Source organism: Bufo bufo, chromosome 10 (assembly GCF_905171765.1).
Source record: "Bufo bufo chromosome 10, aBufBuf1.1, whole genome shotgun sequence".
NCBI lineage: Eukaryota > Metazoa > Chordata > Amphibia > Anura > Bufonidae > Bufo > Bufo bufo.
In genome coordinates, this window is record NC_053398.1 from 72,362,572 (window position 1) to 72,384,585 (window position 22,014).

General features: G+C 48.0%; 1 protein-coding gene across 1 annotated transcript in view; it reads right to left on the reverse strand.

The window, feature by feature from the left end:
* Positions 1-22,014, reverse strand: part of LRP5 (LDL receptor related protein 5) — a 1,269,095-nt gene that overhangs the window by 631,271 nt on the left and 615,810 nt on the right. The gene's annotated exons all lie outside the window — the stretch shown is intronic.

Genomic DNA, 22,014 nt, shown 5'->3' on the forward strand with positions numbered 1-22,014 from the left:
ACCCGGATCGTATTGCTCTGGCTGAATCTAAACTGTGTCTTTTATGCCAGGGTAAACAGTCCGCAGAGATATATTCAGATAGAAGAAAACAGGTCAGCACTTCACCTTGGTATTGCACGCTGCACGGAAAAGGAGCAACCTCCAATGTATGACAGGTAAAAGAATCCCGGCTGCTGTGTCTTTGTGAATAAGCTTCTTTTTTATTTTCTCATAAACGTAAAGAGTCCTACAACCAGGACGCGTTTCGGCATGCAAGCCTTTCTCAACAGGTACATCCAAAAAGAAAAATCAAATCATATATAGCATATAGTACCGCCCATCTAGGGACGTCTCCTCCCATTCAACTGAGTGGTATTCAATCAGTAATCAATCAACTAATTAAACAAGGTGAGACAAAGTAACACATAACAGAAAATTTGTATTCTACCTTCTTGAAGAAGCTAAATGTTCTTTTACCATCATAAGGCTGAGGTATAGGAAAAATGCATGAAAATTGCATAAAGAAATGTACATCAATCAATGATTGATGTACATCCGTGATTGACAGGCGTCTTAGAGAGAGAGAGGAGACTAGTCCTTCTTGTCATATTCAGTCCAAAGACAGTGGGGCTGTCTCATTCAGTGCGCAGGGGTCTCAATCTCTCTCAATCCCCTCTGAGGAGGAGGCCATGAAGCTGGGTTTGCTTGCCTCTGATAGTAGAGGATTCAGCTCTCAGAGGAGGGTTTGTTTCTATTGTGGAGGTATAAATAATTTGGCTAATGTTTGCCCCTCTAGAAGATTCATGGAGTTTTCTGAGGGTAATAAAATAAAAAAAATTATAAAAAAAAACAAAAAACTTTCCATTTGCTACTATTGGCAAGGTTGATGCGAAAATTGAAGGTTTGCCGTTTACTTGTAGTTCCCGTTTTCTACTACCTACCAGGGTGGCGCTAGTCAGCAAGAACATTGTGAGATTTTTGTAGATAGTGGAGCAGATGTCAATCTCATTGATAATCAATTTGCAATATCGCATGGTTTCCAGGTATGCACTTTGGAAAAGGATATACCTGTTTTTGCTATCGATTCCGCTCCACTTTCTCAAAGATCGTTAAAGGGCATAGTTCACACTATCCGTTTGACTGTGGGTGACGCTCATGTTGATGATATATGTCATGATTCGTCTTAAGCGGATTGCCTACTCCTCTAGTGTTGGGGCTACCCTGGCTCACTAAACATAACCCCACCATTGATTGGCAAGCAAGGCAAATAAATGGTTGGAGTGAGTTTTGCAGAGAGAAGTGTCTCACGGCGTCTATTTCAGAGGTTTCTACCAAGACTGTGCCATCTTTTCTCTCTGAATTTTCGGATGTGTTTTCCGAGAGTGGTGTCCAGGAGTTGCCCCCTCACTGGGAGTACGACTGCCCTATTAATCTCATCCCAGGCGCCAAGCTGCCAAAATCACGTTTATACAATCTCTCCCAACCTGAAAGAGTCGCTATGCGTACTTACAGTACAGACCAAAAGTTTGGACACACCTTCTCATTCAAAGAGTTTTCTTTATTTTCATGACTATGAAAATTGTAGATTCACACTGAAGGCATCAAAACTATGAATTAACACATGTGGAATTATATTCATAACAAACAAGTGTGAAACAACTGAAAATATGTCATATTCTAGGTTCTTCAAAGTAGCCACCTTTTGCTTTGATTACTGCTTTGCACACTCTTGGCATTCTCTTGATGAGCTTCAAGAGGTAGTCCCCTGAAATGGTTTTCACTTCACAGGTGTGCCCTGTCAGGTTTAATAAGGGGGATTTCTTGCCTTATAAATGGGGTTGGGACCATCAGTTGCGTTGAGGAGAAGTCAGGTGGATACACAGCTGATAGTCTTACTGAATAGACTGTTAGAATTTGTATTATGGCAAGAAAAACGCAGCTAAGTAAAGAAAAACGAGTGGCTATCATTACTTTAAGAAATGAAGGTCAGTCAGTCAGCCGAAAAATTGGGAAAACTTTGAAAGTAAGGGCTATTTGACCATGAAGGAGAGTGATGGGGTGCTGCGCCAGATGACCTGGCCCCAACAGTCACCGGACGTGAACCCAATCGAGATGGTTTGGGGTGAGCTGGACCGCAGAGTGAAGGCAAAAGGGCCAAGTGCTAAGCATCTCTGGGAACTCCTTCAAGACTGTTGGAAGACCATTTCAGGGGACTACCTCTTGAAACTCATCAAGAGAATGCCAAGAGTGTGCAAAGCAGTAATCAAAGCAAAAGGTGGCTACTTTGAAGAACCTAGAATATGACATATTTTCAGTTGTTTCACACTTGTTTGTTATGTATATAATTCCACATGTGTTAATTCATAGTTTTGATGCCTTCATAGTCATGAAAATAAAGAAAACTCTTTGAATAAGAAGGTGTGTCCAAACTTTAGGTCTGTACTGTACCTCCAACAGGTTTTGCCAATTCCAGTACGAAGATCGTATAACATTACAGTTAAGCGACTGATTAGGTCATTCATTTGGGCAGGGAAAAGGGCACTAAGCAAACCTAAACCTTTTGGTGGGATCGGCATGCCAGACCCAGAATTATATGGCAAAGCGGTCCTCTTAGCAAGAATGGTTGGTTGGGTCAAAGGAACACTGGGTGAGTCATGGGTGGACTTTGAACAAACACATTTTGGCCTCCCTTTCCGGGGACTTTTAGTTGGGGTTGATATTCCCACGATAACTGTTAAGTCCTTCAATCCAATAATCAAAAACACCTTGGGAGCCTGGGAATGGTATCAATCCTCTCAACACACCATCCCTCTGCCCTCACCCCTGATAAAAATAAGAGATGTCTTGGCCGTTGCGCCTGGTGCACTAAGGGGAAGTACATACTACAAAAATGGTGCCAATAAAAACTACAAATCATCCTGAAAACAAGACCTCATACAGCTCTGTGGACGGAAATATTAAAAAGTTTAAAAGTTGACAAGTTTAATATCGCCATATTTGTATTTTGCGGCAGAATAAGGACCTCATGTCAGTGTTAGCGCACAGTGAACACTATGGGGTCAAAACCCCCAAAACATTTGCATAATTGTGGGTTTTTTCAATTTTAGAGAATTGTATGTTAATTGGAGGGCACACAAAATATTTGGTGCCACATGGACAATATAAAATTCCCCATACAATTTATTTAAAACATAAAACAAAGCAGATCAACAAACAAGACAAAAATACATAAACAAAAAAAGGATAAAATGCTGGGGCAATTATATTGCTCTAATATATATCCAAATGACACAGTTATCATAGAAACTTAATCCTCTGTATTTATTCTGAATATAGGACCAATAGCGCTGGAGAAAATAAACCACGTGGGACGCCAGTGAAGACCAGTGGTGTATCTTGGTTTTGTGCTGCCCTAGGCGAGACTAAACTCGGGCATCCCCCTAATATAAATTTTACCCACCCCTTCCTGTCAAGGCCAAACCCCTTTCTCTCTATACCCCACCCCTTCCTGTGTGCCATCCACAGATCCCCTTCCCCTAAACAGTGCCATCCACAGATCCCCCTCCCCTAAACAGTGCCATCCACAAATCCCCCTCCCCTAAACAGTGCAATCCACAGATCCCCCTCCCCTAAACAGTGCCATCCACAGATCCCCCTCCCCTAAACAGTGCCATCCACAGATCCCCCTCCCCTAAACAGTGCCCTCCACAGATCCTCCTCCCCTAAACAGTGCCATCCACAGATCCCCCTCCCCTAAACAGTGCCATCCACAGATTTCCCTTCGCTAAATAGTGCCATCAACAGATCCCCCTCCCCTAAACAGTGCCATCCACAAATCCCCCCTAAACAGTAACATCCAAAGATTCCCCTCCCCGACGCTCACAGGAGTACATTTATAAACTAATCAGTAACTTTAACTTTAATCATTGCTGATCTCTTTACTTGGATACCTTACTCAGTCTTAGCTCCGGTAACAGCAGGCGGTGCGGGCGGGCGGCGCTCACTCACTGACGTCACGTGGCTGCGCCGCTTAGTGGGAGGAGCAGGCGCGTGATGTCAGTGAGTGAGCGCCGCCCGCCTGCACTGCCTGCTGTTACCGGAGCTAAGACAGAATAAGGTATCCAAGTAAAGAGATCAGCAATGATTAAAGTTAAAATTACTGATTAGTTTATAAATGTACTACTGTGAGCGGCGTGGACCTGTATATTCTAACCCCCAGGCAAGCGTCCCTGTCACCATGGGAACGCCTGGGGGTTAGGATATACCATCGGATTTGAGTTTTCATGATCTCACTGAGATTGTGAAAACTCAGATCCGATGGTATATTCTAACCCCCAGGCAAGTGTCCCCGTCACCATGGGAACGCCTGGGGGTTAGAATATACCATCGGATCTTCTGAGTATACCGGCATATAAGTGTCACAGAGGACAGAATATCAGAAACACAGAAAAATAAACAAACAAGTATCTAGGCGAGAAGCTAGGGATCAGGGTCACTTCCTGACAAATCCCTACCAGCTCTCCCTATACTGCTATGCCCACGTTCAGACCCTTAAGGTGGGAATAACGTGTCCTCGTGCCTGGGCTGAAAATATTCTAAAATCCCTAAGATGGTAAAAGGGGAATAGAGTCAGCCTGCTCCCTCAGAACCTGGAGGGGACAGGCGTCTCTCTAACAGCCTAGACAGCAAACCACAAGAAAACAACAACCAACTTATCTTTTCAGAGCAGGAACAGCCAATCCTTCCTTCCTTGCTTTCAATGAGCCAGAGAGAAGCTATAACCCGCATGGAACACTGGGAGTGGGTGTAATTTAAACCTACGACCCCACCCAGTGCACCTGAAGGGAGGCGGATCTAGCTCGACTCCAAAACAAAACAAAAGACTAGACACGTGCTGCTAATCTGGCAGACCTCCGCACATAGCCTGAGCAGGGCATGACAGTACCCCCCCTTCTACGGGTGACCTCCGGACACCCCGGCCCAACCTTATCCAGATGGGATCTGTGAAAAGCCCTCACCAGTCGGCTAAAACTGACATCCAGCGACGGAACCCACATCCTTTCCTCAGGGCCGTATCCCCTCCAGTGTACCAGGTACTGAAGGGAACCCCGAAGAACTCTAGAGTCAAGAACCCTGGAGATCTCAAACTCTAAGTTTCCATCAACTAGAACAGGAGGAGGAGGCAATGGCGATAGTTCCACCGGTTTCACATATTTTTTTCAGTAAAGACCTGTGGAACACATCATGGATCCTCCAAGTCTGCGGAAGATCCAGCCGAAACGCTACTGGATTGACCACCGCAGATATTTTGTACGGTCCAATAAATCTTGGACCCAGTTTCCAAGATAGCACTCTCAGTTTAATATTTTTAGTAGACAACTACACCAGATCACTGTCACGGAACCATGAACCAGACGTACAACAAGAGATAAGTGAAAATAAGAAGGCTTTATTGAAAATAAAGCTGTAAAGCAAAAGTCCAAACGGATGGTGAAACCGAGCAGAGTCTTTGCGAAGACAGAGGTCAGGAACCAGAAGGGTAGTCAGACGAAGCCAGGATCAGGAACCAGCAGGGTAGTCAGACGAAGCCAGGATCAGGAACCAGCAGGGTAGTCAGACGAAGCCAGGATCAGGAACCAGCAGGGTAGTCAGACGAAGCCAGGATCAGGAACCAGAAGCAGCAGCAGTCTTAGAAGCATGTGAACACAAGAGGACCAAGCAAGGAACTGAAGCCACAGACCTCCTATATATATGAGCTAGGCATCCAGCTCCTCCCAGGGGAAGGAGGAGCCGCAGGGTGGAAGGCTACAAGAAACCCAGGACCCAAGATGGCCGCCAGCACATGTCAAACGAAGGAGAGCAGCAAGCAGGTAAGACCATGACAGTACCTCCCTCTCAAGGGCCCCTCCTCCGCGGAGCACAAAACGGTTTCTGAGGGAAGCAAGCGTGGAAGGCTCGGAGCAAGGCAGGAGCATGGACATCTGCGGAGGGAACCCAGGAACGCTCCTCTGGACCATAACCACGCCAATGGACCAAAAACTGCAACCGACCGCGGACCAGGCGTGAGTCCAGGATATTGCTCACCTCATATTCCTCACGATTGCCCACTTGGACCGGACGAGGCCGAGGAACCGAGGAAGTGAAACGATTACACACCAGTGGCTTCAACAGGGAGACATGAAACACGTTGGAGATCCGCATGCCAGGAGGAAGCGCAAGGGCATAGGCTACCGGGTTTACCCTGCGAAGCACTCGGAAGGGACCAACAAAGCGAGGCGCCAGCTTGGGAGTGGGCACTCGAAGGTTGAGGTTGCGGGTGGACAACCATACACGGTCTCCGACCTGGTAGGAAGGAGCAGGCGCTCGTCTGCGATCAGCCTGGAATCTCTGGCGCTGCGCAGAGACCTCAAGGGACTTCTGGATCTGTACCCAAGAAGCACGTAGGACGGAAAGGTGATCCTCCACAGCCGGAATATCCTGGGGAGAGAATACCTCCGGTAACACGGCAGGTTGGAACCCATAATTGGCCATGACGGGAGACGTCCCAGAGGAAGAGTTCACCGCCGTGTTCCTGGCAAACTCAGCCCAAGGCAGGAGGTCAACCCAATTGTCTTGGTGATCGGAGACATAGCAACGAAGGAATTGCTCCAAGGCCTGATTGGATCGTTCTGCGGCCCCATTGGACTGAGGGTGGTAGGCCGAGGAGAAGGAGAGATGAATCCCCAACTGGGAGCAAAAGGCGCGCCAGAACCTGGACACAAACTGACTCCCCCGATCCGACACAATCTCCTTAGGCAAACCGTGCAACCGGAAGACCTCCCTGGCAAAAATCGTGGCCAACTCTTGTGCAGAGGGTAACTTCTTGAGAGGAACACAGTGGCACATTTTGGAAAACCGATCCACAATCATGAGAATGACCGTATGGCCTCGGGATGCAGGGAGGTCCACAATGAAATCCATCCCCAGGTGTGACCATGGGCGCTCCCCGGTGGCTATGGGTTGCAGAAGGCCCAACGGAAGGTGCCGAGGGGACTTACTCTGGGCACAAACGGAGCATGCCGCTACATATGCGGCGATGTCGGAACGTAGGGAAGGCCACCAGAACAGACGTGAAACAGCCCAGGACAGCTGATTCTTTCCAGGATGCCCCGCGGTCTTGGAGTTATGGTAGGTTCGCAACAACCGAGTGCGCAACTCCTCAGGCACAAAACATCTGCCGTTGGGTCTCCCAGAGGGAGCACCAGATTGAGCCGCCAAAATCTGCTCACCCAGGGGAGAGGTCAGGCTGGTGCGAATGGCGGCCAGGATCTGATTCGGAGGTATGACCGAAGTCGGAATCGACTCCTCCCTGGACAGCTCGGAGTACTGCCGTGATAAGGCATCCGCCCTGATGTTCTTGGAACCGGGTAGGTAGGAGACCACGTAATTAAAACGTGACAAGAACAGAGCCCATCTGGCCTGACGTGGTGTCAATCTCTTGGCCTCAGAAAGGTAGGTCAGATTCTTGTGGTCCGTCAGGATGAGAACCGGAACCACCGAACCCTCGAGCAAGTGCCTCCATTCTTTAAGGGCCTGCACGATGGCCAATAACTCCCTGTCACCAATCTGATAGTTGCACTCCGCGGAAGACAGTTTCCGGGAGTAAAACCCACAAGGAAGCAGAGGACCCTCTGGTGTTCTACGCTGAGACAGAAGGGCGCCTACTCCCGTCTCAGACGCGTCCACCTCGAGGACAAAGGGCAACCCAGGGTTGGGATGCGACAGAATCGGAGCCGACACAAAGGCGGACTTTAGGGCCTCAAAAGCTCGGATGGCCTCGAGCGGCTAGACCTGGGAATTACTGCCCTTCCTGGTCAGATCCGTGAGAGGCTTGGCCAGCATGGAAAAGTCCCTGATGAACTTCCGATAATAATTGGCGAAGCCCAAAAAGCGCTGCAGGGAACGAAGACCACTGGGCTGGGGCCACTGTAAGACAGCCGAAACCTTCTCAGGATCCATGGAGAACCCCTCAGCGGAAATGATGTAACCTAAGAAGGTTACCTGGGATCGGTGAAATTCGCATTTCTCAAGCTTACCGAACAGCTTGTTCTCTCGTAACCGTTGCAACACTCGTCTGACATCCAGAATGTGGGCCTCCATGGATTCAGAATATACCAAGATGTCATCCAAATAGACTACCACACACTGCTGCAACAGGTCACGGAAAACATCGTTGATGAATTCCTGAAAGACTGCGGGCGCATTGCACAACCCAAAGGGCATAACCAAGGATTCGTAATGACCGGTCCTGGTGTTAAACGCGGTCTTCCACTCATCGCCCGCCTTGATCCTTACCAGGTTATATGCCGCCCTCAGGTCGAGTTTGGTAAAGACCGTGGCCCCTTTAAGGCGATCGAACAGCTCGGAAATCAAGGGTATCGGGTAAGCGTTCTTGATCGTGATGCGATTGAGACCCCTGTAATCGATGCAAGGCCTCAACTCACCGCCCTTCTTTTTCACAAAGAAAAATCCAGCCCCTGCCGGGGACGAAGATTTGCGAATGTGTCCGCGTGAAAGCGCCTCCCTCACGTACTCCTCCATGGCCTCATTCTCCGCTACCGACAGTGGATAGACTTTGCCACGAGGAGGAACGGCACCAGATTGTAACTCTATGGCACAATCGTATGGGCGGTGCGGAGGTAGGGCAACCGCGCGCACCTTATCGAATACATCCCGGTACTCCTCGTATTCAGGAGGCAACAGAGAGTCCGAGGAAGTACACAGCAACTTGACAGACCCATGGATGCAACTAGCCCCACACTGCGGTGACCACGAGAGGATCTCGACCGATCTCCAATCGAAAGTCGGATTATGCTTCTGGAGCCAGGGGTACCCCAAGACCACCGAGTAGTGTGGAGACGAAATAACCTGGAGGCAGACCGACTCTCTGTGAACGGCACCAATGGCTATCCCCACTGGAAGGGTCTCATGAGTCACGTGTGGCGGCAGAAGGGGTCTGCCGTCTATCGCCTCAAGAGCCAGTGGGGAACCTCGAGCCTGCAGAGGAATGGAATTGGCGGCAGCGAACACACTATCAATGAACAAACCACCAGCACCCGAGTCCACCAACGCCTGGGTCGTCACCGAGCCCCCGACCCAGGAGAGGACAACAGTGATCAGTGGTTTGTCAACACGGGAAACCGGGGACGAGGAGACTCCACCCAAGATCTGCCCCCGACAGGATCTCAGGGTACGAGCGTTTCCCGGACGGTTCGGACATGCCAACCGAAAATGCCCACCGAGACCACAGTACATGCATCGGCCCTCGCGTCTCCGGAGTGCCCTCTCCCCCTCGGACAGGCGAGCAAACCCCAGCTGCATGGGTTCACCCCCAGACAAGTCATCCCCAGGAGGCGTGGGAGGAGAGGGAGGCACGGGTGGGACAGCAAACGTAGGCACCAATCTGTTAGAAGACCTCCGCAGGTTCTCCTTAAAGGAAGGTCTCTCCCTGAGTCTGGTGTCAATCAAAATCAGGAAAGAAATAAGAGACTCGAGCTCAACTGGTAGGTCCTTAGCTGCAACCTCATCCTTCAAGGCATCCGAGAGACCATGAGAGAAAGCAGCGACCAGAGCCTCATTATTCCAGCCCACCTCTGCTGCCAGGGTACGAAACTCAATGGCGTATTCAGCTACGGATCGTGAACCCTGTCTGATGGACATAAGGAGCTTCGCAGCAGAGGCAGCACGAGCCGGCACATCGAATACCTTCCGAAGAGAAGCAACAAAACCGGAAAACTCGGCAACCACCGGATTGTTGTTCTCCCATAAAGGGCTGGCCCAGGCCAAGGCCTTGTCCGAGAGCAGCGAGATCAAGAAGCCCACCTTTGATCTCTCAGTAGGAAAGGCATGTGGCAGCAACTCAAAATAAATGCCCACCTGGTTAAGGAAACCTCGGCACTGAGTTGGCTCTCCCCCAAAGCGCTGTGGAAGAGGGGCAGAACCGGTCATACCCCGAAACACCGCAGGCGCAACAACAGGTGTCGGGGTAGACTCTGGCGCAACAACCGGAGCGGCAGTAGGAGCGAGCCCAGGAGCGACAACCGACCCATCGGCAACGGGAGCGAAATGAGCCGTGCGTTCAAGCAGGGTTTGCAACGCCACAGCGAACCGACCCAACAGGTGATCCTGCTGATCAAGTCTGGCAACCAGCGTGGGTAGCGAGGATGGCCCTGTACCGTCAGAATTCATGGCTTGGTCCTAATGTCACGGAACCATGAACCAGACGTACAACAAGAGATAAGTGAAAATAAGAAGGCTTTATTGAAAATAAAGCTGTAAAGCAAAAGTCCAAACGGATGGTGAAACCGAGCAGAGTCTTTGCGAAGAACAGAGGTCAGGAACCAGAAGGGTAGTCAGACGAAGCCAGGATCAGGAACCAGCAGGGTAGTCAGACGAAGCCAGGATCAGGAACCAGCAGGGTAGTCAGACGAAGCCAGGATCAGGAACCAGCAGGGTAGTCAGACGAAGCCAGGATCAGGAACCAGAAGCAGCAGCAGTCTTAGAAGCATGTGAACACAAGAGGACCAAGCAAGGAACTGAAGCCACAGACCTCCTATATATATGAGCTAGGCATCCAGCTCCTCCCAGGGGAAGGAGGAGCCGCAGGGTGGAAGGCTACAAGAAACCCAGGACCCAAGATGGCCGCCAGCACATGTCAAACGAAGGAGAGCAGCAAGCAGGTAAGACCATGACAATCACCCACACACAGGTCCGGACCAGTCATACGTCTCTTGTCAGCCATTTGCTTATACCTGTCACCCATCTTCTCCAAATTCACTTGGATCCTCCGCCAGATAGAAGACAAGGCAGAAGAAAATCTCTCCTCCTCTGGCATCCCAGAGGAACTAGTCCCAGAAAAGGTACCAAACTGAAAATGAAAACCGTATGCGCCAAAAAATGGCGACTTACCCGTGGACTCCTGCCTACGGTTATTCAAAGCAAACTCTGCTAGGGACAAGAATGAGTACCAGTCCTCCTGATTCTCAGCCACAAAGCACCTCAAGTAGGTCTCCAGGTTTTGATTAGTACGCTCTGTCTGCCCATTCGACTGCGGATGAAAAGTCGAAGAGAACGAAAGTTGAATGCCAAGCAGAGAGCAGAACGCCCTCCAAAACCTGGAGACAAACCACATCTGAAGGAATGCCATGCAATTTCACGATATTATCAACAAAAATCTGGGCAAGAGTCTTGGCATTAGGCAGACTAGCTAATGATATAAAGTGAGCCATTTTACTAAAACAGTCAACAACCATCAAAATTACTGTTTTCCCAGAGGAACTCGGCAGATCCGTAATAAAGTCCATAGACAAGTGCGTCCAAGGACGAGACGGAATAGACAAAGGAAGAAGTGAACCAGCAGGTCGAGTATGAGCAACCTTTGACCGTGCACAGGTTTCACAAGCTGCCACGTAATCCTCAACGCTCTTACATAACCCGGGCCACCAGAACCTCCAGGACTCAAGGTCAAAGGTGGACTTACCACCAGGATGTCCAGCAAGGAAAGTATCGTGATGTTCCTTGAATACCTTGTATCGCAGTCCTTTAGGAACAAACAACCTCCCTGGGGGGCAAGAACCAGGAGCCCCCTCCTGGGCTCCTAACACCTCCATCTCCAATTCGGGGTACAGAGCGGAGACCACCACCCCATCAGCCAAAATCGGAGCAGGATCCTCTGAATCACATCCCCCAGGAAAACTGCGAGACAACGCATCTGCCTTGACGTTTTTAACCACCGGGCGAAAAGTAAACACAAAATTGAACCTGGTAAAAAACAGTGACCATCTGGCCTGTCTAGGGTTCAGACGCTTGGCAGATTGCAGGTAAGCCAAATTCTTATGATCCATATATACTGTAACGGGGTGAGACGCCCCCTCCAACCAGTGACGCCATTCCTCAAAGTCCAATTTGATGGCCAGCAATTCTCTATCTCCTACATCATAATTCCTCTCGGCGACCGAGAGCTTCTTGGAAAAAAAAGCACACGGAACCCATTTGCCAGGAGATGAACCCTGCGACAGCACTGCTCCAACCCCCACTTCTGATGCATCAACCTCCACCACGAATGGCTGAGACACATCGGGCTGCACCAGAATGGGAGCAGACGCAAAACATTCCTTAATAGTCGAAAAGGCCTGCAATGCCTCATCCGACCAGACAGAGACGTCGGCGCCCTTCTTAGTCATATCAGTCAGAGGTCTTACAATGGTAGAATAGTTCAAAATAAATTTTCTATAATAATTTGTAAACCCCAAAAACCGCATCAAAGCTTTCTGATTCTCTGGTCGGTCCCATTCCAGAACCGCCCGGACCTTTTCGGGGTCCATACGAAAACCAGAGTCAGAAAGCAGATATCCCAGAAACGGAAGCTCCTGCACAGAAAACACACATTTCTCCAATTTGGAATATGTTTTGTCAACCACGGTAACCCTAAGACTATAGGAGCAGGCAAGTCCTTCATGACAAAACAAGACATAATCTCAACATGTGAATCACCCACCCTTAACTGAATACCATGAGCAATATGAGTGAGACTCCTTTGAGAAAGAGGGGAAGAATCAATTGCAAAAACCGGAATCTCTCTTTCTAAAGTGCAAGTACTTAGACCCAGATTTTGAAGAAAAAGAAAATCAATAAGGTTTACCCCAGCACCACAGTCAATGAATACTTCAACAAAAAAAATTCTTGAGTCTAGCGCCACCATAGCTGGAAGGAGAAAACCAGTATTACAGGGAGCTTGCATACCTGCTTGCTCCACCACTCCATTCACGCTACCAAGAGTCAGGAAGTTTTTTTTTTTCTCTCTCATCAACATGCGGTTTAACAAAAGGACAAGCAAAAATAAAATGACCACTTTTCCCACAGTAGTAACATAGTTTATGCAATCTCCTAAAGTCTCTACTACCAGAACGGAAAGATACCTGACCCAGCTGCATGGGTTCCTCCCCTACCCCAGAGTTCCCAGGGGAACAGGTGAGACGAAACCCAGGGGAACAGGTGAGACAAAACCACTCACAGAAGGGATCCCTTGCGTGGAGGATGCCTTACACCTCTCTCTAATACGTCTATCTAACCGTACTGCCAAAGACATAGCATTCTCCAAAGTATCTGGGTACTCATGAAAAGCAAGGGCATCTTTCAGTCTCTCAGATAACCCCTGACAAAACTGACTACGTAACGTGGGGTCATTCCACTCTGACTTGGTAGCCCATCTCCTAAACTCAACGCAGTATGTTCACCTTGTAATAAATTACGCAATTTAGATTCCGCCATCGAGACCCGATTTGTGTCATCATAAATTAATCCCAAGGCTTTATAAAATTCTTCCACCGACCGGAGGGCCAGAGAACCGGGCGGCAGAGAAAAGGCCCAGGATTGCGCGTCCCCTTTAAGCAGAGAAATGATTATACCAACCCTCTGACTTTCATCACCTGACGGAGATGGACGCAGCCGAAAATACAACTTGCATGACTCTTTAAAGCGGATAAAGTCATCCACAGCCCCTGCAAATCTATCAGGGAGAGCGACTTTAGGCTCCCCATAAATTTGACTTGCACCTGATGCCAGAGCATTCTGACATCGTGTGACCAAATTACGCAGATCTGCAACCTCTAGGGATAAGCCCTGCATGCGGTCAACTAGCGCATTAATTGACTCCATCTCGAAACCGCTGAGCAATGGCAGTCAAAGTATTGGCGGGTTATAATGTCACGGCGGACAGGATATCAAATACACAGAAAAATAAACAAACAAGTATCTAGGCGAGAAGCTGGGGATCAGGGTCACCTCCTGACAAATCCCTACCAGCTCTCCCTATACTGCTATGCCCACGTTCAGACCCTTAAGGTGGGAATAACGTGTCCTCGTGCCTGGGCTGAAAATACCCTAAAATCCCTAAGATGGTGAAAGGGGAATAGAGTCAGCCTGCTCCCTCAGAACCTGGAGGGGACAGGCGTCTCTCTAACAGCCTAGACAGCAAAACACCAAGAAAACAACAACCAACTTATCTTTTCAGAGCAGGAACAGCCAATCCTTCCTTCCTTGCTTTCAATGAGCCAGACAGAAGCTATAACCCGCACGGAACACTGGGAGTGGGTGTAATTTAAACCAACGACCCCACCCAGTGCACCTGAAGGGAGGCGGATCTAGCTCGACTCCAAAACAAAACAAAAGACTAGACACGTGCTGCTAATCTGGCAGACCTCCGCACATAGCCTGAGCAGGGCATGACAATAAGACGGATTGGACAAGGGGCAAACAAGGCATTTTGCCGCCCCATTGGCAAGTGCCGCCCTAGGCCAATGCCTTTTTTGCCTCGTGATAGATACGCCACTGGTGAAGACCATCACACACAGACAGTGAGCGCACCTGAACATACAACATGGACTGAGACGGGGTGGAGAGACAGGTGCAAAGACGGGCGCAGGACTGGTAATGTACGGCACTATAGCCACAGTATATAAGATATATGTCGCTAACAAATTCTCCATGGAGTATAACAAGTGAACATTAACCACTTAAGGACACAGGGCGTACAGGTACGTCCTGATGTCCTGGTACTTAAGGACACAGGGCGGGCGGTGATCAGAACTGGGTGCCTGCTGTAATCAATTAGCAGGCACCCTGGGACAAGGCAGAAGGGGGTCCTGTGACCCCCCCGTATTGGTGAACACTGCAAACCGCAGGATCAGAAACTTCAAACTGACCTAAATTTACATTTTTAACCCCCCCCATGCAGCCCATATTGTTATCTGCCGGCGGGCTGTGCAGGGGGGAGGTGCGGGAGGGAATGCGATCATCCCGCCCTCCCTCTCATTTTCAGGATGGCAGAGCAGTTAGCAAGCAGAGTTTCAGCACATTGCTGACACTCTGCTTGAAACAGCTGACATCTGTGCTGTGATGTCAGCCGTTTAACCCCTTCCATGCCGCGGTCCGTAGGGACCGCTGTATGGAAGGAGTTAACAGGGAGGGAGCTCCATCCCTCTCCAATCGGGGACTGCTATGCCTTTTCAGCCCCCGATTCTTGATGGTAACACAGAGGGAGGGGGCCCCCCTCCCTCCCTATCACCCGCTGCTCTGTTGTGGCAGCTAAAGGCAGAAGTCTGATCAGACTTTGTAAAGTGAAAATACAGTAAAGTAAACTATATAGTGTACTGTACTGTATTATACAGACATCAAACGCACTGGACTTTCAAGAACCAAGTGGGTCTGGGTCAAAATTTTTTTTAAAAAAACTGTGAAAAAAAGTAAAAACAAAAAAAAAACACATTTATCACTGATTAAAAAGAAAAAAAAATAAACTGCACTACACATATTAGGTATCGACGCGTTCGTAATAACCTGCTCTATAAAAATATCACACGACCTAATCCCTCAGGTAAATACCGTAAAAAGAAAAAGAAAAGCTGGGTAAAAAAAGCCATTTTTTTGTGACCTTACATCACAAAAAGTGTAATAGCAAACGATCAAAAAGTCATACGCACCCCAAAATAGTGCCAATCAAACCGGCATCTCATCCCACAAAAATCATACCCTACCCAAGATAATCGCCCAAAAACTGAAAAACCTATGGCTCTCGGATTATGGAAAAACTAAAACATGATTTTTTTTGTTTCAAAAATGAAATAATTGTGTAAAACTTACATAAAAAGTAGACATATTAGGTATCGCCGCATCCGTAATAACCTGCTCTATAAAAATTTCACATGACCTAACCCCTCAGGTGAATACCGTAAAAAAAAAAAAAAAAAGGTGTAAAAAGAAAGCTATTTTTTGTCACCTTACATTACAAAAAGTGTAATAGCAAGCGATCAAAAAGTCATACACACCCCAAAATAGTGCCAATCAAACCGTCATCTCATCCCACATAAATCATATTCTACCCAAGATAATATGGAGACACAAAAACATGATTTTTTTTGTTTCAAAAATGAAATAATAGTGTAAAACGTACATAAATAAAAACGTTGACATATTAGGTATCTCCGGGCCCGTAATAACCCGCTCTATAAGAATACCACATGATCTCACCTGTCAGATGAATGTTTTATATAACAAAAAATAAAAACTGCCTCACAAAAAGTGTAACATAGAGCAACCAAAAATCATATGTACCCTAAAATAGTACCAACAAAACTGCCACCCTATCCCGTAGTTTCCAAAATGGGGTAACTTTTTTGGAGTTTCTACTCTAGGGGTGCATCAGGGGGGCTTCAAATGGGACATGGTGTCACAAAACCAGTCCAGCAAAATCTGCCTTCCAAAAACCGTATGGCATTCCTTTCCTTCTGCGCCCTGCAGTGTGCCCGTACAGCAGTTTACGACCACAAATGGGGTGTTTCTCTAAACTTCAGAATCAGGGCCATAAATATTGAGTTTGTTTTTTTTTTTTTTGTTTCTTGAAGGATACAAAAAACATTTAACATTGCAGGTATACATGTTAAAGATATGCAGTTACATAATTATAGTAGGAGGTAGCATTTGAAATCTTAACAAGTTGCAAGGATAACAAGCATAATGCGTGCCAGCGATGTAAAATACAACGAGATAAGGGTACAAGGATAGAGTGTAGGACAGGGGATGAGAGAGGGAGGGGGGGAGACAAGGGATGGAGAGAGACAAGCAATCAAACAATTGGTTTATTACTTAATAAGAGAGTAAACTGCATCAATGAGTCTCAAGAAAAGAGCCTAAATTTCTGCCATGGGTTCCAGATATTGAGGAAAGTGGACCTAGTCCTCGATTCCCAGTGAGAAATTTCCTCAAGCCTGTATATTTGATCAACTTTGGCGTACCAACTCTGTATACTGGGTATGTCTGGGGTGAGCCAAAACTTCGGGACCAGTAATCTAGCAGCTCCCAACATGAGAGAGAAAAGAGATGCTTGATATTTGCTGGTTTTGTGAATCCCTAGTGTGAGCAAAACAAGTTCTGGGGAACATATAATGGTGGTTTGGCATATTGAGTTGATTATTTTAACAACTTCCATCCACCACGGGTTAATCAGTTCGCAAGACCACCAGATATGGAAGTAGGAGCCCCTTTCTTTTTTACACCTCCAGCATTGGTCTGATGAATCCTTGTTGTACAGGCAAGTCTTATCAGGGGTCTTATACCACCGAGAGAGGATTTTATAACTGTTCTCTTGAGTGTAAGCACATCTGGAGATCTTGTGTGGGGCGATCAACATGCTAGAAATTTCTAAACTTGACAGTGGACATTGTAGATCCTTCTCCCATAGGCCTATTGTAACAGACCATTTCAGCAGACAAGGGGTTAAAATCCGTTTAGGCGATAGGCCCCTTTCTGAGAGACAGGCACAGCTACTGCAGAACACCAAACTCCCGAACTGGATACAAAATAGCACTCCAAACTGGAACCTCACGAATAGCTGCTAGCAGACGAACAGGAATCAGCTTACACTCCTGGCAATCAGTCTCTAACAGCATACAGGGTATCCCCCCAATAACGAGACAATGCTCCGTGTTGAGGGTCAAGCAGTGGTCTGAGGTGCTGTAACACCCAGCCTGGTTTTTATTACAGTTGTTGCAAATACAGGTCCGCCCACAGGGTTTTGAAATCCAACCAATCAATATGTTACAACACATATAATGTAAGTACAGCAACCAAGCCCATCTGGTGTACACGCCCCTAGGGGACCAGAAGGAAGACTGTGATACAGGACAGATATGTAGCAATTCAGGATACAGACAAAACACATCCCCACAATGCATCATGGTTTCCTCCTCTCTGTCCTGGAGACAACCGAGGAGCAATCCAATTATCTCTCAGGACAAAGGGAAATCGCCAATACACATGTGAGAACAACAGGACAGACATCACCATTAAAACACACAATGGGACAATGGCACAATGGGACAATAGAAACACACCCAGCATATTCCTCCCCTCTGTCTATCCACTCAACTATCTCCCAAGCTGACAAGCTATACTTAATATAAATTGTTACAACTTTGTGAGTTTACATTGTCCATACATATAACTTACATCAATTTAACCAGTATAACCTGGGGACAAACCTATCCAAAATTCACTTGAATAGGTTCAGGGGTTTAAAAGTTAGTATGGGCCATAATCCTGAGGCAAGAGGCCAGCAGCCAGGCCCCTCCAAAACCCGGTGGCGAGGTTGGTTTCGCCACACATCTCCCCCTCCCAGGGAAGACTAACCAGGTACCTGACCTCACGGTCAGTACCTGAGTTAGTCTGGCAGTCCACCCACAACCCAATACTGGACCTGTTAAATTTGGTAGCCTGTCTCTGTCCAGTGAGTCCACCAAGGTTGTGTTGGTAGCTGGTACTCCCGGTCTCTGTGTTGCTCCCTGGCTTGGAGTGGAGGTTGCTTTGTGGGCAGGTATCAGCAGTACACTGCCCTGGTGCCAGCGTTACCATGGAAGAAGCCTGGTTGGAGCCCGGTTGTTGGAGGGGGAGACAGACTGTCTCTACCCCCTGTGCTGTAAGTGCAGAGACCACGGTCCCATCTGCACTGTTGTGGGGCTTACTGTCTCCCCCTGGTTCGTTAAGCTGCCGCTGGGGAGAGGGGGTAACGAGCTCCTCTCCCATACATACTTCCAACCGCTGGGGAGGGCGACCGACAGTCTCCGCTCCCAATACAGTGTCCTGCTGCTGGGGAAAGGAGACTGGGCTCTCTATTCCCTGCTGGACACTCTGCCGCTGGGGGACAGGACCGACTGTCTCTGCCCCTGTAACTCCGCCTGCCGCTGGGGAATGGAGACTGGGCTCCCAATTCCCAATAAATCACACGGCCGCTGGGGAATGGAGACTGGGCTCCCAATTCCCTGTACATCACTCGGCCGCTGGGGAATGGAGACTGGGCTCCCAATTCCCTGTACATCACACAGCCGCTGGGGAATGGAGACTGGGCTCCCAATTCCCGGCACATCACTCGGCCGCTGGGGAATGGAGACTGGGCTCCCAATTCCCAAAAAAATCATGCTGCTGCTGGGGGGCAGGAACAACTACCTCTGCCCCCTGTAACTCAGCCTGCCGCTGGGGAGGGAGGATGCTGCTCTCCTCTCCCTGCATTTCACACTGCCTTCCCGGCATATCACCCTGCTGCTGGGGGGCAGGAACAACTACCTCTGCCCCCTGTAACTCAGCCTGCCGCTGGGGAGGGAGGACGCTGCTCTCCTCTCCCTGCACTTCACACTGCCTTCCCGGCATATCACTCTGCTGCTGGGGGGCAGGAACAACTACCTCTGCCCCCTGTAACTCAGCCTGCCGCTGGGGAATGGAGACTGGGCTCCCAATTCCCTGCAATTCACACTGCCGCTGGGGAATGGAGACTGGGCTCCCAATTCCCTGCTGGACACTCTGCCGCTGGGGAGAGGAGACTGAGCTCTCTCTGTCCCGCAACTGTAACTTCCGATGGAGGTCCACCCAGCGTGGCAGCTGACCGTCACCTTCTGCCCAGTATAGTAGGGTCTTGAACACTAGACTCCTCACGAACTTCACGTATTTCTCAGCTGGATTGGGTCCGAAGAAGTTCAGCCGCAACCACATCATACGGTCAAATTCCTCAACAGAGTATCTGTACTCCACTGCTGGTTCCATCCTGTTGCTTTTAGGGTCGCTGTACTGAGACATGCGTTGCCCTTAAGTTGTAAAATCCAAAGAAATGGTGTCTCCTGTAGCTGTCCTTCTGGCTGTAAGAACGATCCCGCTGCTTGCCACCAATGTAACGGACCGTTTCAGCGGACCAGGGGTTAAAATCCGTTTAGGCGATAGGCCCCTTTCTGAGAGACAGGCACAGCTACTGCAGAACACCAAACTCCCGAACTGGATACAAAATAGCACTCCAAACTGGAACCTCACGAATAGCTGCTAGCAGACGAACAGGAATCAGCTTACACTCCTGGCAATCAGTCTCTAACAGCATACAGGGGATCCCCCCAATAACGAGACAAGGCTCCGTGTTGAGGGTCAAGCAGTGGTCTGAGGTGCTGTAACACCCAGCCTGGTTTTTATTACAGTTGTTGCAAATACAGGTCCGCCCACAGGGTTTTGAAATCCAACCAATCAATATGTTACAACACATATAATGTAAGTACAGCAACCAAGCCCATCTGGTGTACACGCCCCTAGGGGACCAGAAGGAAGACTGTGATACAGGACAGATATGTAGCAATTCAGGATACAGACACAACACATCCCCACAATGCATCATGGTTTCCTCCTCTCTGTCCTGGAGACAACCGAGGAGCAATCCAATTATCTCTCAGGACAAAGGGAAATCGCCAATACACATGTGAGAACAACAGGACAGACATCACCATTTAAACACACAATGGGACAATGGGACAATAGAAACACACCCAGCATATTCCTCCCCTCTGTCTATCCACTCAACTATCTCCCAAGCTGACAAGCTATACTTATTATAAATTGTTACAACTTTGTGAGTTTACATTGTCCATACATATAACTTACATCAGTTTAACCAGTATAACCTGGGGACAAACCTATCCAAAATTCACTTGAATAGGTTCAGGGGTTTAAAAGTTAGTATGGGCCATAATCCTGAGGCAAGAGGCCAGCAGCCAGGCCCCTCCAAAACCCAGTGGCGAGGTTGGTTTCGCCACACCTATTATAGCAGGTTTAGGGTTAGAGGATGGGGATTTTAGATTCTTATAAATCGTGGAGATAAGTTTGAGGGGGTAGTGGGGACTGCCTAATAAATTATTAAACCAGGAAAGTTCTCCTGTCTTTAAAGTGTTCTTATGACAAGCAAGGATCTCCTCTTTAAGGAATCTCAGAGGAATAGGATTACACGATTTTATTTTAAGCAATTCAAATATTTTCTGGTCTGCAAGCAAGGATCCCTCTGGATCTACCAAGTCTCCTATAGGTATGTCAGAGAGCCTCAGGGAGGGAGGAAAGCATTCTACAAGTTCTTTAGGAGCAAGGGCTATTATATCTTTCACTAGTAATAGTGGGGATAGAAAAGAGGGAGAGTTCCCACTAGTTAAAAACCATTTCCAGGTTTTAATAGTAGCTCTAATCATGGAGTTGGGTACGGAACCCACTCTTGGGGGGAATGGCCTGCCAGACAACAAAAGGGATCTTAAAGATGTGTTCAGGAAAGAGTTTTCCAAGGTGAGCCAGGATTTGGCTGGGGGGGATCTAATCCAGTCAATAGTCCTGGATAGGAGAATAGATTTCATGTAAATCTCAGGGTCTGGCAAACCTATACCACCAGCTCTCTTTGGTTTAGAGAGTGTAGAAAAAGAGATACGGGGAGCCTTACCAAGCCAGATAAACCTTCTAATATGTTTATTTAAAAGGGTAAAAAAGGTTTTGGGTATTTCAATTGGGAGTGTTTGCATTAGGTAAGTTAGTCGTGGCATTATTAGGGACATTAGGAGATTTTTCCTACCAAACCAAGATAAGAATGGGAAATTGAGTGAGTCAAGTTGAGCAATAATAGATTTCAATAGTGGTTTATAATTTAACCAGTAAATGTCTGCTAGGTGAGGGGTAAGTTTTATTCCTAAGTACGTTAATTGTTGAGTGTCCCAGTTGAATGGGGAGGAGGATCTGAGATTATTAAGAGTCGCAGCAGAGAGGCCCCTATGTAAAACCTGAGATTTGGTGGGATTCACCTTAAAGTTAGATATAGATCCAAATAAGTTCAGTAGTGAAAGTATCGCAGGCATGGATTTGGAAGGGTTGGTGGAGATTATCAAAAGGTCGTCTGCAAAAGCAGCCAGTTTGAATTCCGCACCATTCACTCTCAGGCCTCTAATATTTTCCTCTTGTTTCAGTGCCTGCAACAGGGTCTCCATTACAAGAACAAAGAGGAGAGGGGAGAGAGGACAGCCCTGTCTAGTTCCATTACTAATTGGGAAGCTAGAGGAGAGGATCCCATTGACTGACACGGATGCCAAGGAATGGGTATACATTGAAAAGACTGAATTGATAAAGGGCTCTGGGATTCTAAATTTTTGCAAAGTAGCACGAATA